This window comes from Procambarus clarkii, chromosome 52 (genome assembly GCF_040958095.1).
Source record: "Procambarus clarkii isolate CNS0578487 chromosome 52, FALCON_Pclarkii_2.0, whole genome shotgun sequence".
Lineage (NCBI taxonomy): Eukaryota > Metazoa > Arthropoda > Malacostraca > Decapoda > Cambaridae > Procambarus > Procambarus clarkii.
Window position 1 is genome coordinate 8029280 of NC_091201.1, and position 15530 is coordinate 8044809.

At 46.1% G+C, this 15530-nt stretch overlaps 1 protein-coding gene across 8 annotated transcripts in view; it reads right to left on the reverse strand.

Annotated features, from left to right (window-relative positions):
- Positions 1 to 15530, reverse strand: part of LOC123763686 (uncharacterized) — a 252335-nt gene that overhangs the window by 175899 nt on the left and 60906 nt on the right. The window lies entirely within an intron of this gene.

Below are 15530 nucleotides of genomic sequence, written 5' to 3' on the forward strand. Positions count from 1 at the left end.
ATGGATGCCTATCTGCAAGGGTGCCAATTATGAACGAAGTCTGTCGAAGTCAAGCTCAGCTACAGGTGGCCGAACTTGGAACTTTATTTTACTCTGGAAAGTAATTTACAACTTCAAGGCGTTTCTCAGCTTTCATTTATTAATCAATTTACATGCAAATTACACCTTATATGTAGAGTTTGTGCTTCTACAAACCTATTGAGACATTTTAGTCCAAAGTCCATTTGTTGATTTTATAAAAATTTATAAACATCATATATTGCATATTTTTGGAAGGGTAACTTTGAAAAATTATATTATTGCACTAAACACTTTTTTTGATAAAACTTATCAATACAATCCTTTATTATGTGTTAGTTTAATATCTGAGTGTTATAGAAATGATTTTAGTTGACACATGTGTTCCCTGAAATTATTTGAAAATGTTGAAAATTCGTTGCATAATACGTTGTGTATTTTTTTCTCCTTTTCTGTTTAGGGTGTGATGCTGAAACTTGGACCAGTTGCAGCTCTTTCTATAACCATTTCATAAATAAATTTATAAACAAATTGAACAATTTTTACGAAACCCGTAATATGCCCCCTTAATGAAGGAAAATAAATCATCTCAAGTAATTGTAATCATATCATCAAGTAATTGTAATTGTAATCATCATCTCAAGTAATTGAAAATACGTGTGAAAATCAGTGTTAAATGTAGGAAAAAAGTTTGGGACAAACAAATGAGACAGAAATAAATAAATTGGGGATACAATTTGAGATGGGATATTATTGGAATGCTGGTGGTTGGGCAGACAACTCGGGCCGATGAGTAGTTCACTTGCCTGGTGGCAGGGTTTTAGAGAGGACCGGCCAACTTCAGTAGACACTAGGTGATCTTCAAAAATACAGTACAATAAGTGCAGAGACGTCATATGTGGTCCTATGTCTATGGTAGTTAGGTGTAGGATGTACAGTGGTACCTCAGCTTACGAGCGCCCCTGGTTACGAGTTTTTCGGAATACGAGTAGGATTTGCTCGGAAAATTTGTATCGGGATATGAGGGTTGCCTCAGGATACAAGGGTGTTGATACGCGTACGGGCCGACTTAGCATGTGGTGGCACGGCGATCGCCGCTCAGTTTACCAGTGCCTCGCGCCCAGTGACTATCCCGGCTTAATTCTTCACAAGGATTTACCATTTATTTTCGGATTTTTTTGCTATTTGAGCATAAAATTTGTTGTTATATATATCGTAATGGGTTCCAAGAAAGCCAGTCTTAAGGTTCAAGGCAAGAAATCGCATGTGAGGATGACAATAGATGAAAAGCAAGAAATCATTCGGAAGCATGAAAATGGTGCACGTGTTGTTGAACTTTGTAGGCAATACAACAAATCCACGTCAACGATATGCACTATACTTGCCAAGGAAAAGGACATTATGAGTGCTAAAGAGGCAAAAGGAGTATCAACAATCATGAAACAAAGACCACAAATACTTGAAGAAGTGGAAAAGTTGTTATTAATTTGGATACACAACAAGGAGTGAGCGGGTGATAGTGTTTCAGAGGCCATCATTTGTGAGAAAGCCTTGAATTGCATAAAGACCTTGAAAAGAAAACCCCTGGAACGAATGCAGATATGAAAGACTTTAACCCTTTAGTTGCGCATCGCATCATATGATGCTTTGACCGACTTGCAGTAAATTGCGCATGGCATCATATGATGCTTTGACCGACTTGCAGTAAATTGCGCATTGCATCATATGATGCTTTGGAGTGCCGCACAAGATTTGAAAGGCCCGCGGGGTATAGGGGGTCCCCATACGCTGCCCAGGGGCTATAGTAAATAGCCGCCATTTTGAAAAAAAATCCAGCTCACGCTACAATCGCTTGGGAAGCCTTTGTTACCCAGCAGCCACCATGTCGAGCGCATGGCCGAATGCTTCCCGGGCACGCCCCATGCAATCACTCACCCAAGAGCAAATAACCAGTGAATTATTTTCCGATGGTGAGGAAAGTGACTTTGATGACTCTGATATTGATAAAGACTACACACAATTGACCGATGATGATAGCACGGACAGTGAAAATGAGATACAGCCGCCTCCCATGGCGAGGCCTATACGCTCACCTATGCCACCTCACCCAGTGTCTACTCCAATTCACCCACGACCACACAGTTCCTGTGCTTATTTAGAGTCTGAGGATATTTTCGGTGACAAGTCACAGGAAGGTGACTCTTTTTCTGGTTTTAGTGAAGTGGAATCAGAACATAGTGTTACCGAGCCTGGTGCCAGTACCAGTGGTGTTACTGGGCGAGATTTTGTCGCGTCAGCAGCATCTCGCCCAGCCAAGCGCCACTGCATGGAACAACATGAGGCACCAAGAGCCTCATGTTCACGTGCTTCTACCTCACGTGCACGTAGCGGCCGTACTGTGCGTAGAAGGGCTTCAGCTCCTGGTCCACGGAGTGGACAGGCTTCCTCGCCATAGTGCCCCTGTTGCGTTCCCTGCGTCTCGCAGGACACCAGATGTACTAGTGTGGAGTGATGGTGCTGGTTTTATTCCCCGAATTCCTGCCTTTGACAATAAAGACGTTGGGATTACAGAGCTTTTCCCTGATAATGGAGAGGATATGAGTGAATGTGATTATTTTACAGCATTCTATGATGAGCCGCTCATGGAATATATTGTACATCAAACGAACCTTCATGCAGCTCATCTCATTAGAAGAGAGATAACAGAATTTTCACGATTGCAACGCTGGAAAACCACCAATGTTGGTAAAATGTATGTGTTTCTAGCGATATGTGTGTTGATGAAATACTGTGTCAAACATACTATCACAGATTACTGGAGCAAAGATCTGACTATTCCAACACCTTTCTTCGGGAAATATATGTCCCGAGACAGATTTCAGATACTCCTCAGGTGTCTGCATTTTGCAAGTAATGAGGACCGGACAGAGAATGATAAACTTTGGCGAGTGAGGCACTATATGAATGAAGTGATTGGAAAATTCAGAGATTTTTACGTACCAGCACAGAAGCTGGCGATTGACGAATGAATCCCTTGTACTTTTCAAAGGACGTGTTTCATTCAAGCAGTATATTCCCTCCAAACGAAACAGATTTGGATTGAAATTCTTTGTACTGTGTGACTGTGAAACAGGATACGTGTTACACAGTGGTAGACGGTTGGAACAAGTTAAGTGAGAAGGTGGTGGAGGCCAAGACCGTCAGTAGTTTCAAAGCGTTATATGACAAAGAGTGCTGGGAAGACGGGACACCACGAGCGTAGCTCTCATCCTGTAACTACACTTAGGTAATTACACTTAGGTAATTACATGATTCTGTATTCAGCTAGCGATGTCGACATTCCCGGTAACGACGAACATGGTTTCTCTGGTAGTGTGGTGAAGTCACTGATAGCACCATGGATGAACAAGGGGCACATCCTATACACGGATAATTACTATACAAGTCCATTGCTAGCTAGGTTCTTGATTGAAAATAGAACCGGATTGGTTGGCACAGTAAAGGCACGAAGAAGGGAAATGCCAGTGTTTGGCGGTGGACTTGCAGTTGGTGAGTGCCAGGTATGGAAATGTGATCACATACTCTCGGTACGGTGGAAAGACAAGAGAGAAGTGAACCTGCTGACAACCGTTCATGAGGGTACAATGTTGAACAGTGGCAAGGTGCACCGTGTAACGAGAGAACCAGTATATAAGTCAGATTGTGTTCTTGACTACAATATCAACATGCGTTTGATTGATAAGGCTGACATGATGATTGGCACTATCGAGTGTATGCGGAAAACATTGAAGCGGACGAAAAAAGTGTTTTTCCATCTTGTTGACATGAGCATGTTGAACTGCTATAATTTGTATCTGGTGAAAACTGGACGTAAACCTGTTTTCGTTCATTTGCTTTTACACTTGCAATACAGTTATTAGCAAAGTTTGGTCAAGATGTCCCTGGCATACGAAGACCAATCATGAACCCAATGTTGCAGCATGCTGCAACACCCAGGCTCGCTCACATAGATGCCTTTTAGCAACACAGACTAAAGAATTTGCCACCAGGTGGAAAGCGTGCAATAGGCCAATGTGCATGCCTAGTATGTAAAACAACAAAACGGAGAGAACAGAAACGTAAACTGGTGCAAACATGGTGTGAAGGGTGTGCAGTTGCATTGTGTGCTATCGACTGCTTCAACGACTAGCACTCACTCCAAGATTTCTAAATGTGCAATAATAGTGCAAAAACCTGTACATAGTGTGTGCTAGTGTGTACATATAAAATAATGAACATTGTGATTATATAATATAATATCGTAATGGAAAACGTTTGTGTGCGCATGTGTATACAGTGGTACCTCGGAATGCGAGTGTCCCTGTATGCGAGTTTTTCGGAAGACGAGCAGGATTTACTCCAAAAATATGTCTCGGAAGGTGAGGGTTACCTCGGGACGCGAGTTTGTTGATACGTGTACAGGCCGACTGGCGCGTGGTGGCATGGCGATCGCGCCTCAGTTTACCAGTGTCTCGTGTCCAGTGACTATCCCACCTGAATTCTTCACAAGGATTTACAGTTTTTTATCGTTTTTTTGGCCATTTGAGCATAAAAGTTGTCATTATATATCTTGCCATGGGTCTCAAGAAAGCCATTGGTAAGGTTCAACCTAAGAAAATAACTGAGTAGAGGCAGTAGAGGATGTCCCTTCTTGATTAAGAAAATGTGTGAAGTATGGGAAGAACTGCAAAGTTTTGTTGAAAAAACTCACCCAGATAAAGCTGTAGCAGGCCGTTGCATTGACCTTTTAAATGATAATGTGATGTCTTACTACAGACAAGTGTTAAAATGTAGGGAAAAACAAGTGTCATTAGACAAATTCTTAGTAAAACAAGCAAGTCCTAGTGGTATGCAGGCAAAATGTGGCAGAGTGTGCATACCAGTGAAGTCCTCACTGCCTGACGTGATAATGAAAGGGGACTCCCCTTCCAAACAGTAACTCCTCTCTTCCTCCCACCTCCTCACCATCTTCCATACGCCTACAGCATTCAACAGCAAGTAAGTAAGTAAGTAATTATCAAAAGAAGGCACCAAACCGGGAAGGCTATGTAGCACCATCAAATACGCAAAATAATCAGAGGGCGCTAAATATCACCAAGGATGCCAATACGAGAACAAAAACGCATAAGGCGAACGATATCAAAAGTATCCGAGTCACCAAGAATTCTATCGAGGGACAGGTGACCGCGAGGGGTGGTCGGAAAGCAAGACACACGCTCGTCCTGGAAGTCAGGACATTCAAGAAGGACATGCACGACCGTAAGAGGGACAATGCAACTAGGACAATAAGGAGCAGGGCGGCGCTCCATCAAGTGACCATGGGTTAAGCGAGTATGGCCAATACGCAACCTCGCTAGAGCTGTTTCCCACCGCCGGTTACGGTGGAAGGAGGACGGCCACGAGGAAACACAACACTTAAGAGTACGTAGCTTGTTACCAGTAACAGACAACCAAGAAGCCTGCCAACGGGTAAGGACTGAGGAATGGATAACCGGGTAAAAGTCGGAATACGGAATGCCTTTACGAGAGATGGGACAAGAGCGGACAGCTTCCTTAGCGGCAGCATCCGCACGCTCATTTAAAGACACGCCAATATGGCTGGGAACCCAACAAAACTCAACCGACTTAAATTTACTGTGAACGAGAAACAGCCAATGCTGGATCTCGACAACTACCGGATGAACTGGATTAAAGCACCCGAGAGCCATGAGGGCACTACGAGAGTCAACAACAACCACAAAGGAAGACTGACAACGAGAAAGCAGGAGACGAAGAGCATAGAGAATAGCATAAAGTTCCGCTGTAAAGATGCTAGTCTCCGGAGGCAAGCGACACATATAAGTGCGATCAGGAAAAACAACAGAGTAGCCAACACCGTCCGCTGACTTAGACCCATCGGTGAAGACAGAAACGGAGCGGGAGTGAGAAGAAAAGTGCTCGAGGAAAAGGCGTTTTAGAACTGTAGGAGGGGTAAAAGCTTTAGTGATACGAGTCAAGGATGTACAAAACCGCGGAAGAGGGACCCTCCACGGGGGCAAAGAAGGAACAACACGAGGAGAAACATCAGAAATACGAACGGAAAGAGAATCCTGCAGGCGAGATAACCGGACAGAAAGAGGGAGGTGGTGAAGAGGAACAGGAACCGCAGGAGGGGTAAAAGTTAAAGCACGACAGAGACGAGAGGAAGGATGTTGCAAGGACCGCGCAAGATAGCGAAGACAGTAGCGATCACGGCGGTCCTGGAGAGACAGGAAGCCAGTGTCAACATACAAGCTAAGGACGGGAGTCGAACGAAAGGCACCAGAACTGAGGCGCAACCCAGTATGGTGCAAAGCATCAAGACGGCGAAGAGTAGAAGGAGAAGCAGACGAGTAAGCAGGGCAACCATAATCGAGCTTAGACAGGACGAGAGAGGAATGTAGAGCAAGGAGAGTGCGCCTATCTGCCCCCCAAGAAGTATGGGACAAGACCCGAAGGAGGGTAAGGGACTTAGAGCACTCAACACGGAGGTAAGAGATATGGGGAGACCAAGACAAACGAGTGTCAAGGAATAACCCCAAAAGCTTCGCGGAATCTTTGTATTCAAGGGGATGACCATAAAGTGACAAAGAGGGACGAAGAACAACCCGTTTCCGCGTAAAAGTCATGGCACAAGTCTTAGAAGTAGAGAACTTGAAGCCATGACCTGTGGCCCAAGACGACACGGCATCAATCGCAAGTTGAAGCCGGCGTTGAAGGAGAGGCGAATCATCACCCTGACAACAAAGGGTAAGATCATCAACATAGAGAGCGGAGAAGACACCAGAAGGAAGAGAGGAAAGAAGACCATTGAGGGCAACCAGAAAAAGAGTAGTGCTCAGAACACTACCCTGGGGCACACCTTCGTATTGCTGAAAAGGGGGAGAGAGAGCGGTACCAAGGCGCACCCGAAAGGAACGACGAGAGAGGAAGCTGCGGAGAAAGAGAGGGAGATGACCACGAAGGCCAAAAGAATGAAGTTGAGATAGGATATGATAACGCCAAGTGGTGTCGTAAGCCTTCTCTAGGTCAAAAAGGACGGCAACAACGGAGGTCTTCGCAGCAAAAGCAGTACGTATATAGACCTCCAAGTTCACCAGGACATCTGTCGTGCTGCGGCACTTGCGGAAACCAAATTGAGAAGGGGAGAGGAGGTGATGGTGTTCCAGGAACCACATCAGACGAACGTTAACCATACGTTCAAAGAGTTTGCAGACACAACTTGTGAGAGCAATAGGGCGAAAGTCCTTAGGGGAAGTACCCAGAGACCCTGGTTTGCGAACAGGGAGGACAACGGCATCGAGCCAGTCCTCAGGGACTGACGACGACTCCCAGATCCGATTATACAGACTCAGTAAATACTGAGACGTGCTCGGAGGGAGAAGGCGAAGCATCTCATAATGAATACCATCGGAGCCCGCCGCCGTAGAACCGCAGAGGGCCAGGGCAGAACGAAGTTCAGAGAGAGAGAAGGGATCATTATAGGGAAGCTGAAGATGAGTGCAGAAATCTAAAGGACGAGACTCAAGGACAGGTTTACGAAGAAGGAAAGATTGGGGAAGATGAAGACCAGAGCTAACAGAAGAAAAGTGGGAACCCAGTTCGGAAGCGACCTGCAACGGGTCCGCCACAAGAGTATCATGGAGGTGAAGGACCGGTGAAACATCGGGAACGAACTTACCCGCTATCTTGCGGATACGCTTCCAGATCTGGGCCAGAGGGGTTTCGGACGTAATTGTCGAGACATAAGATGCCCAACATTCACGTTTAGCCGTACGGATGGCCCTACGGGCCACCGCACTCGCTTTCCGAAAGAAAAGAAAAGAATCGGTCGTCTGCCTACAGCGGTGCTTCTTCCAGGCTGCACGCTTACAGCGGACAGCCCGAGCGCAGTCCGCATTCCACCAGGGAACGCACTTCCGTGGACCCCGAGAGGAAGAGCGAGGAATAGAGCGGAGGGCAGCGTCGAAGACAGTGTCATGAAAAAGGAGGAGAGCGCGAGAGAGGGGCAGAAGGGAGAGGTCAGAGAGAGTAGCACTGAGGGAAAACAGGGTCCAGTCCGCCTTAGCAAACTGCCACCTAGGGAAAGAGAGGGAAGGGCGAAAAGAGAAAAAGGAAACAAGGATGGGGAAATGATCACTTCCATGGAGGTCATCAAGAACCTGCCATGTGAAATCTAAGTAAAGAGAAGAAGAGCAGAGAGAAAGATCAAGACAAGAAAGGGTGCGAGTTCGAGAGTCCAAATGAGTGGGCTCACCAGAATTCAGAAGAGACAGGGAAGAAGAGAGGAGAAACGGCTCAAGGAGGCGACCCCGGGTATTCGTCAGAACGTCACCCCAAAGAGAATGACGACAATTGAAGTCACCCAGCAGGAGCACAGGCTCCGGCAAGGAGTCTAGGAGGTGTTTCAAATCAGGAAGAGAGAGCGGGACACCCGGGGGGAGATAAATGGAACAAACTGTGTACCATTTCCCCACAAAGATACGAGCAGCAGAACAATGGAGAGGCGAAGGAAAAAGTAAAGGAACAAAGGGAACATCAGCCCGAATCAAGAGAGCAGAAGAATTAGAAGCCCCAGCAATGGCTGGGGGGGGGGAGAGAAAGGAATAGCCACGAAAACGACCAGGACGAGCACCAAGCATCGGCTCCTGGAGACAGACACAAAGGGGCGAAAACCGCGAAACCAGAAGTTGGAGTTCGAGGAAATTGGCGTAATAACCTCGAACGTTCCATTGAAGAATGGACAACGACGAGAAGAGAAAGGACAAAAACAGAGAACAAGGAAGAAACAAAGGCGAAAGACCAACAGAGCACGTTAAAGAATATCAGGGTCGGGATCAGGGTCAGCAAAGTCAGGGTTAGGGGGCATGGGTAAACTGAGCAAAGACGGAGGGAAGGAAACGGGAGAACAGATCAGAGGTGGGCGGGCAGGGTCCGGAGGAGGAGGAGGAGGAGGAGGAGGAGGAGGAGGAGGAGGAGACAACGGAGAGGAGCAGTCAAGGACAGCAGCAGGAAGAGGGGGAGTAGAAAGAGAGGAGCGCACCCCAGCAAGAGCAGCAACCGAAAGGGAAGCAGGGCCCAAAGAAACCTCCATAGCAGGAACAGGGGGCGCAAGCACTGAAACGGGAGTGGAAGGAGCAACAGAGCCAGAAGGAGGAGCTGAGGAAGAAAGCGAAGCCTTCTTACCCGCCGGGGAAGAGGAAGGAGAGGAGCCAGGCTTACGCTTCTGACTTAAAGAGACCGGTGTCCCAGCAACTACGTACCGGGCAACGGATTCCAGTGTCTCAACAGGAGAAGCCGAACGAGAGCACACACGACGGCCGTTAGGAGAGCGATGGACATCCGCCCGCACCGACAGGCGGCGGGGAGAGCCGATAGATGGAGGAAGAGGATGGGAAGGAGGATCGGAGGGGGACGAGGAAGGAGACACAGAAGACACGACAGACCGGGTAGAAGGAAGGGGAACCCCAGACAGAGGACCAGGAGGAGGATCCTTCGGGAGAGAACCCAAAGGGACAGAGGAGGGGGCAGTGGGCGCATCAGGGTCCAAGGCCTGGAAACGGTTGTGAGTCTGAGGAAGGCGGGAAGGACGAGGAGAGGAAGAGCGCAACACGCGAGCATAAGAGATATTAGCATAAGGCGGGAGCCGGCGAACCTGGCGCCTCGCCTCAGGAAAAGATAAACGCTCCCGGTGCTTCAAGTTGAGGACGGCTGCCTCAAGCTTGTAATGGACACACGCACGGGAGAAGGTAGGATGGGCCTCACCGCAGTTGAGGCAACGAGCCTGGGGAGAAGCGCACTCCGACTTAGAGTGACCTTCGCCACCACACAAAGGACAGAGAAAGACAGTCCCGGAGCAGCGGAGGGCACCATGCCCAAACCTCCAGCACTTGTTGCAGAGCCGAGGAGAAGGAATGTACTCCTGGACAGAGCACCTGGCACCAGCAAGAATGACAGAGGGTGGAAGGGTCCTACCATCAAAGGTAATCTTCACAACCCGGAGGGGTTGACGGCGACTACCACGAGGGGGACGAGTAAACGTGTCCACCTGGAGAATAGAATGGCCCTGGGCAGCGAGGATATGTCGAATATCGTCGTGGCAGTCGCGTAGGTCCCGAACACCGGTCGCAACATGGGGCGGGAGCAAAATAGTGCCAACACTGGCATTCAACTGGACGTTCTTCGAGACCCGAACGGAGGTCTCGCCAAGGCAGGATAAGGCAGCCAAGCGGGAAGCAGCATCCTGAGAAGGAGCAGCAACGACACGCGTACCGAGACGAGTGGGGTTAAAAGTAATGGAGGCATCCACGGAATCAATGAGATGTCGATGAAGGGAGAAATCGTCAGGAGGCGCAGAATCAAGAGGGAGGAGATCAAAATATTTGGCCCACGAAGCGGGACCAAACAAGGCTTGATAGGTAGCAGAACTGGAAGGAATCGAGCGAGGGCGGCCGTGACGAGAACGGCGGTGAGAACCCCCAGAGAGAGAGGGGTTAAAAGGCGCAGTAGTAACAACTAGAGAAGGAGCCGCGCCAGGGGACGAGGTAGTCACCACTGGGGGCTCGGGGCTCGACCCAACCACAGAGGAGGGAGGGGAGCCAGGGGAAGGAGTCAGAGAGGCCAAAGGAGGAGCAAGGTCGGGGCCCAATGCAGCGGAGGCTACAGAGCCCGGTCTTCCAATACGGACCGACTCGGGGGCTTGGTCGCCCACCCCACGAGCCTGAAAAGGTAAGCCAGAAGCAGCCGAAACAGGGGTTATCATCTTGACGAAATTACGAATTCACTCACGAATGTGCCCCCACACCCACCATGGAGCCACAATTAGAGGCAGGACACCCAACAAGAAGCTATCTCCGATCTTGTCGGGGCCTCCTAGGGGTGCGTCGTGAGTATACGCCCCACAAACGCCACCTTAAGAAACCGACAGTCCGTCGAGATCGGGTTCAGTGACGAAGTGGGGATTGACAATAAAAGGTTCCCCTCGCTCTCGACGTCGGGTACTGCAGTTCTACGGGTGCAAGAGTATGCCTCCTCAAGCACCCGGGCGTCAAAGTAGAAGAAGTCCAAGGGAAGAACCAGAACGAGCAAAAGGTCGGCAGGAAACGGCAAGCAGATAGGAGAAGAGGGGGGAGAAAAACGAAACAGAAGGAAAAGGAAAAGATGCCCAGCAGAATTGGAGAGGACGGCAGCAGGAGCACAAGGCTAGAAAAGGACAGAGGACTGTCCCAAGGAGCATCACACTCCGGCAGCCGCCCACTAAGCCCCCAGACGGCGACAACGAGCTGAGCGGGGAGGGGGCATTCAACAGCAAGGTAAGTAATAACTTGAACATAGTTTTGTAGGTTTATTTAGATGAATTAGGTATAAAAATTTAGTTTGATGTGGGTTTTTTGGGGTAGTCAGGAACGGATTAATTCATTTCCCTTTATTTCTTATGGGGAAATTAGCTTCGGAATGCGAGTTTTCGGAATACGAGGCGTCTCCAGGAACCAATTAAACTCTTAAACTGAGGTATGCCTGTACTTGATGTATGCAACATTTATTGACAATAACTGTGAAGTAACATTATGTGCAACACAATTAGTGACTAATATTGCAAAGAATACAGGCCTAGACACTGTAAATAATGACGCGAAAATAAATTCGTGGCAACTGTGGCTGCTTGAAGACCGCGCGCGACGCCTCCGGGACCTTTGAAGATCACCCTAAACGGTGCCAAACAGATGGAAGAAGTACTAAGGAATGCTAGAAAATTGCAAAGGGATGAGGATGGGAAAGGGTGGTCGTTAAGACGAGATCTTTCAAAAGAAGATAGAGAGAAGCTGAAACTGAACCTCGCCGAGGCAAAACATTTAAATGAGAGCAGGAATGAAGAAGAAATAAATTCTTTTTTCTACAAAGTGATAGGGGTAGGCAAACCAGTAAAGTGGTACATAAAGGCAAACCAACAAAATCAATAGAGAGAGGGGGAGTGAAGAATAAGGAGAGGGGGAACAAGTTCCTGAAGATTGCATACACCAACATAGATGGAGTGAGATCGAAGATACTGGAGTTAAGTGATGTAATACAGCTGCAGACACCAGACATTGTTGCACTCACGGAGACAAAACTTGAAGATGTAATTTTAAATGAGGTCATATTCCCAAGGGGCTACTCAATTTGGAGACGGGACAGAAAAATTAGGAAAGGCGGTGGCGTTGCTGTGCTGGTAAAAGAACACCTAAAGGTGAAGGAAATAAGGACTGCCAATCCACAAGAAGTTGACATAATAGCACTAGAGATCTGCTATGAGGATGATAAACTAATGATGATAAATGCATATAGTCCACCGCCAAGCAGCACATGGTCAAAGGAGGAGCTAGATAGTAAACGTGAAGGTCTTATAACAATAATGAGAGAGATTATAGCGAGAGCGGATAACGATAGATCACGACTGTTGATAGTCGGTGACTTCAACTTGAAATCCATAGACTGGGAAGCATATGAAGCTAAAACAGAAGATTTTTGGACCTGTAAATTTGTAGACCTCATCCTGGAAACATTCTTGTATCAACATGTTAAACAAGCTACGAGGATGAGGGAAGGGGACGTTCCCTCCATGCTAGATTTGATATTTACCAGGAAGGAGGAAGAGATATTTGACATTCAGTACCTTCCTCCCTTGGGTAAAAGTGACCATGTCTTTTTGGGAATAAAGTATGCAATGCGTTATAAGCTGGAAGAAAATAAGGAGGTTGAAGCAGTTGAAAAACCAGACTTCAGGAGAGGACATTATGGTGACCTTAGAAATTTTTTTAGTGAGTATAATTGGACAGACTTGATGCTAGGCAAGGAAGTGAATGAGATGTATGGCAAGTTTTGTGAAATATATGATAAAGGCACAAAAAAATTTATACCAAAACAGAGATGCAGAACTAGGAAACAGGATTGGTTCAATAGAAATTGCGAGAGGGCTAGAGACCGAAAGACACAAAAATGGAATCAATACAGGAAGAGGCCGAACCCCCAAACATACCAGCGATACAAAGATGCGAGAAACAACTACACGGCAGTGAGGAGAGAGGCAGAAAGAAATTTTGAAAAAGGGATTGCGGACAAATGTAAAACAGAACCAGGTCTATTCTATAAATTCATAAACAACAAATTGCAGGTAAAGGATAATATTCAGAGGTTGAAAATGGGAAATAGATTCACGGAAGATGAAAAGGAAATGTGTGAAACACTAAACGAAAAGTTCCAAAGTGTGTTTGTACAAAATGAAATCTTTAGGGAACCAGATACAATAAGAATTCCAGAGAACAACATAGAACACATAGAGGTGTCTAGAGACGAAGTGGAAAAAATGCTCAAGGAGCTCGGTAAGAACAAAGCAGCTGGCCCAGATGGCGTTTCACCATGGGTTCTGAGAGAATGTGCATCTGAGCTCAGCATTCCACTTCACCTGATCTTTCAGGCATCCCTGTGTACAGGAATCGTAGCAGACGGGTGGAAACAGGCTAACATAGTTCCAATCTACAAAAGTGGCAGCAGGGAAGACCCCCTCAATTATAGACCTGTATCATTGACAAGTGTAATAGTGAAAGTATTGGAAAAACTAATCAAAACTAAATGGGTAGAACACCTAGAGAGAAATGATATAATATCAGACAGACAGTATGGTTTTCGATCTGGAAGATCCTGTGTATCGAATTTACTCAGTTTCTATGATCGAGCCACAGAGATATTACAGGAAAGAGATGGTTGGGTTGACTGCATCTATCTGGACCTAAAAAAGGCTTTCGACAGAGTTCCACATAAGAGGTTGTTCTGGAAACTGGAAAATATTGGAGGGGTGACAGGTAAGCTTCTATCATGGATGAAAAATTTTCTGACTGATAGAAAAATGAGGGCAGTAATCAGAGGCAATGTATCAGAATGGAGAAATGTCACAAGTGGAGTACCACAGGGTTCAGTTCTTGCACCAGTGATGTTTATTGTGTACATAAATGATCTACCAGTTGGTATACAGAATTATATGAACATGTTTGCTGATGATGCTAAGATAATAGGAAGGATAAGAAATTTAGATGACTGTCATGCCCTTCAAGAAGACCTGGACAAAATAAGTATATGGAGCACCACTTGGCAAATGGAATTTAATGTTAATAAATGTCATGTTATGGAATGTGGAATAGGAGAACATAGACCCCACACAACCTATATATTATGTGAGAAATCTTTAAAGAATTCTGATAAAGAAAGAGATCTAGGAGTGGTTCTAGATAGAAAACTATCACCTGAGGACCACATAAAGAATATTGTGCAAGGAGCCTATGCTATGCTTTCTAACTTCAGAATTGCATTTAAATACATGGATGGCGATATACTAAAGAAATTGTTCATGACTTTTGTTAGGCCAAAGCTAGAATATGCAGCTGTTGTGTGGTGCCCATATCTTAAGAAGCACATCAACAAACTGGAAAAGGTGCAAAGACATGCTACTAAGTGGCTCCCAGAACTGAAGGGCAAGAGCTATGAGGAGAGGTTAGAAGCATTAAATATGCCAAAACTAGAAGACAGAAGAAAAAGAGGTGATATGATCACTACATACAAAATAGTTACAGGAATTGATAAAATCGACAGGGAAGACTTCCTGAGACCTGGAATTTCAAGAACAAGAGGTCATAGATTTAAACTAGCTAAACACAGATGCCGAAGAAATATAAGAAAATTCACCTTCGCAAATAGAGTGGTAGACGGTTGGAACAAGTTAAGTGAGAAGGTGGTGGAGGCCAAGACCGTCAGTAGTTTCAAAGCGTTATATGACAAAGAGTGCTGGGAAGACGGGACACCACGAGCGTAGCTCTCATCCTGTAACTACACTTAGGTAATTACACTTAGGTAATTACACCATGCATGAGCGAACATGCAAACTGTGACGTCATCACCCATCTTGTCGGCACAATTACGTCGCCGGTAAGTGCAATTGATTTTTTTTTTTATTTTTCCTGTGATCGGGAAACACGACTTAACAGGTTAGGAAGAATTTTTTTTTTTTTTTTTTTTATACGCCTGTGGGTGTCAAATGGTATATAGCCATGCGCCATTTAAGGGTTAAGGCAAGCAGGGGATGGTTCGAAAAATTTAGAAAAAGAAGTGGTATTCATAGTGTTGCGAGGCATGGGGAGTCTGCCAGCTCAGACAAACCAGTGGCTGAAAGATTTATTGAAGAATTTAAAGAGTTTGCAGAGGCTGAGGGATACCTACCGCAACAGGTGTTTAATTGTGATGAGACAGGACTGTTCTGGAAAAGATTGCCTAAGAGGACATACATTACCAAGGAGGAAAAATCATTGCCCAGACACAAGCCTATGAAAGATAGGTTAACAGTTGTGCTGTGTTCAAATGTGAGTGGCGATTTGGAAAATTAAACCCTTCCTAGTGTATCATTCTGAAAATTCAAGGTTTTCAAACAG